Source organism: Triticum dicoccoides, chromosome 1B (assembly GCF_002162155.2).
Source record: "Triticum dicoccoides isolate Atlit2015 ecotype Zavitan chromosome 1B, WEW_v2.0, whole genome shotgun sequence".
Lineage (NCBI taxonomy): Eukaryota > Viridiplantae > Streptophyta > Magnoliopsida > Poales > Poaceae > Triticum > Triticum dicoccoides.
Genome location: NC_041381.1, coordinates 21,488,710 through 21,492,853, shown reverse-complemented (window position 1 = coordinate 21,492,853; position 4,144 = coordinate 21,488,710).

Below are 4,144 nucleotides of genomic sequence, written 5' to 3'. Positions count from 1 at the left end.
CTTTGCCAGAATGACGCCTTCGAGGTGTGAACTCGCGACTTGCCAGTCCCTAGCACTGCCTAAGATCTTGGCAAAAATGTAGAAGGGGTCGACTATCACGATGTCCGAGGTCTTGTCTCGAATGATCCGCATCTCCATACTCAGCGAAAATAGTTGAACGAAGCTGTAGTGCAGAGGATGAAGGTTAAACATAGCAAAGATGTCATCAAACCGCAGGACGATCGTACCCCCGATGGCGCCATCCACAAAGCCCTTGCCCTCTAGCACCTTGGCCACGAAAACCGGGTATGCCACATCATTCTGGGAGAGACGCCGCTTCTCCAAAGAAAGAACACTGTCATGCAGACTCCGCATAGCACCGATTGCAGCATTGAGCATATTTGTCAGTAGCATCGCCCTACCCGCCACATGCACCCTCCTCGAGATATCCTTAGGTGAAGGTGGCCCATCCTGAGCACGGATCGTACTCGATGCCGGCTGGCTCGCATCGACGCCCTTGTTAGTCTTTCGTATCCATCCCTTCTTCTTGATCTGCTGTAATGGGACCGAGTTCTGCTCACAGACCGCCTTCTTGAGCGTGTTCGGGATGATAATATTTCGCACCTCAGCTATCTGAGGCTTGGTGAAGGCGGGAGCTAGAGGCGTATCCTAAGAAATGAACGCCAGACAACGCCTGTTGCAATTGGATTTCTCCGTCGTACCAGCTAGATAGCGGTCGTCTTGGTTGGGTTCTTGAGAAGGAGGCCCGCAGAACTCGTCACCGTACCCATGTTCGGCAAAGTACTTATCGACGTTGGTAAATGTACCATCGTCGTTGTCGTCATCGTCCGGATCCTGTGCCATATGCATGTCCGGATCCTGTGCCATAGGGATGTCCGGCATGTCCGGTAACGTTGTGGCATTCTTGCCATGGCTTGGCGCCGGCACGACTGGCGGTCTTGTTTGTGGGGTGGTGTCCCCCGCCCCAAACGAATCTGGCTCTTCGGCCAAAGCAAGGGCCAGTTTACGCAAGCGCTGAGGGTCATCTCATCTTCTTCGTCGGCCCCAGCGGGTCTAATCAGAGGTAACAGCTCGTCGCAGCCTGGCAGCACCCGAACCAGTTCAACCCTATACACTATGGGTGGCATCGGATTACCGTGGAACACGGGGTTGCCTGGTTGAACGATTCTGCCCTTGGCGACATCGACCAACTCGCCGCCCACGAAGTACAGGAGAGTGCAAGGAACGTTGGCGGCACCCTGCGAAAACATGTAGGGCGTCAGGGATGCCCAGTCAAAGACAAGGAGATGAAGTCATCGGCCAAGAGGCTTAGTTACCATGATGCCGTCGAGCTCGGCTAATGTCGAGGCACCGCCAACGGCGGACGTGCAACTGACGGAGGGGCCGCTTGCTGGCGAGTTGTCGGCCGGCGTACACCCGGGTGCATTAAGCTCCAATGCCCGTGCCGGCGCCGGAGACACGAATACCGCCTCCGCCGGAGACACCAATGGCGCCGCCTAAGACACCAATGGCGCCGCCTGCATGTTGTGTGAGTTGCTGGCCGTGAAGCTGGGAACCGGGGGAGGCCCCTGTTGGCCGCCCGCAATCCACGTCGTCAGCCCTTGAATCAACATAGGCACCATGGCGGTGAGCGTCGTTCCCAGTTGTTGTTGCACTTGCTCCTGGATAGTCTCCGGAATTCGCGCCACTTGTGCCTTGAGTTCTCCAACCTCGCGTGACTAGCTTTCCGAGCTGGTCTTTTTCTCCTTCCGCCCACCAGCGGTATAGTATGATGACCATTTTGTGGACAAGCCTTTGCCGGCCACACGACCAGCTGACGACGGCTTACTGAGCTTATCCTTGTTTTTCATTATGTTCAACACCCTATTTAAAGGGGTGTCGAAAGGAGAGCTCTGAGACGACCCCGCGCTACTGCTTTCAGTGTCCTGCGGAAGGAACGTGAACCATTTAGAAATATTGGGGATTAATTAGAATGCAACCATATGGAGCTAATTACGCGGGGGTGTATTCCTTACCAGAACAAGCTCAAGCGCCCTGGTCTTCGGATCCGTGGTAAGCTCCTTTGTTACCGGGTCCTCCTTGTACCGGGCCCTGAAATATCTCCTGGTCTACTTGTCACGGTATTTCTCAAAGTGGGGCGGTAGGCCTTGATCGGCACACTCCGCGTCCTCCTTGTCCCATATAGGCTCCGCACTCCGTAACCGCCGGGACCGAGCTGGTGGACCCCTAAGTTCAACTCCCGCATTTCTTTTCCCCACTGACTTGATTCGGAGGTTGCGCTGCTCTCGCACTTGATCTTGAACTCCTTGTAGTCATCTTCGCTCATCAAAGGATATTTCGCCTTGATCTTCTCATAACTATCACCTTTTTCAATCATTGCCTTTACCGTGCTTCTCCAAGTAGACAGGGCCGTGCTCATCCTCGTGAGGGCGGCACTGTTCACTTTATTCCCTGAGAGGCGTGTGTTTGCAAAGTCAGCGGGGAACTTGTATCGTTCGTGCAGCTTCGTGAAGAGGAGGCTGCGCAAATTCCCTCGGTCCTTATGCCTTAGGTTCTCGGTGTTGATCGAGATGGTGCTCCGGAGAATGCACCCGAGCTGAACCGAGTACCCCTTGACTAATTCTTTGGGCGCCTTTGGATGCCCGTCGGAGTTCACTTCAGTAAATTCCTCCTTGATGGTGCCGAGCACGCTCGGGCGCCGGTCCTTCCGTTGCCTCTTTGGTTGGCTGCCATCTGTGTGTGCGCTGCCATCATCAGTGGTGGCATCCTCGGCGGCACCATCAGTGGTGTCATCCCTGACGCCACTAAGGGTTGTGTAGTCAGGATCGGTGTCGTCCGCGGCGTCCTCATAGCGGTGAGGTTCTTCCTCCATCTCTTGGGATAGCTCCCAGAATTGCTTGCCACCCGAACCGCCGGCCTCATCGTTGTGGGCCATGTTTCGCTCTAAATAGGAAAAAAAATTAGAAAAAAAGTTGGTTATTATCAAGGAACAAGATCATGGTCTCATCATTTAGGGTTTGTCGACACCGAGGCATCCTAAAAGCTAAGGTTTTATCATTTAGGGTTTGTCGATGCCAAGGCACCCTAACAGCCTAAGCGTACATCATTTAGGTTCTCATCGACACCGAGGCACCCTATAAAAGCCAAGGTTTCATCATTTAGGGTTTGTCGACTCCGAGGCACCCTAAACGCTAAGTTATGTTTTCATCACTTTGGTTGGGCCTAATCACTTGGCTCTATTGCCACCTATGGATTAGTGCAGCAAGAATGGCGGGGCAGTTGATCCTACTTAATTAAGTACTAAGATACACCGGCCCATGCATTAGTCGCAAGTACCCCATATGTTCTATTTTTAGCAAAGTCATGCTAAAATTCACGGAAAATTTTAGCATGACCTTTGCTGAAAATAGGACATATGGAGTACCCGAATTTGCTAGAACGGAAGTTAATCGACATTCCGACAAACTCAAGGGCCTCTCGGGGTACCTGCACAATCATCACGACACGATGGTCGGAGACAAAACCCAGCAAACTAGCAAAATCATCACAAATTGTTTTCTGTAAAAGTTGATCATCATCTTTACAAGTCTTTCTCAATGTGATCACAAGTAATTCAGAGGCATCACAAGTAATTCAGGGCATCACAAGGCATTAGTAGTTCAGTACATGAACAAGTTTTACAAAGCACATCAATATCTATTGTATTTCATTGTTGAGTGATATACAGTAGGCTACAGGAAAGAAACAGCTTAATCCATGCCTCAGCTTATCAACAGTCATTACTTGTCAAATACAAAAGAAGGAACAATTTATTTGTGACATAGTTACAAATGATGACAGAATAAAGCAACACCCTACACTAGCCTAAAAACAAGTGAAGTTTCACCCATATAAGAACAAGTGAATTCTAGTCACATTGATTCTGAAAGAGAATGCAAAATGCTACTTGGTATTTTCAATCTGGATACTGCATAAATAGTGTTGGAATCTTGGTAATACACTAGTTCTAGAAGAAATAGACAGACATACATCCATCTAAAATTCAAACTTATCAGGACGTCAGAATTCTTTAGCCCAAACAAATAGATGGACAGTCAGCTATACTTCTCTACAAACAAAACCTATTGTAGAGGCTGCGAAAACG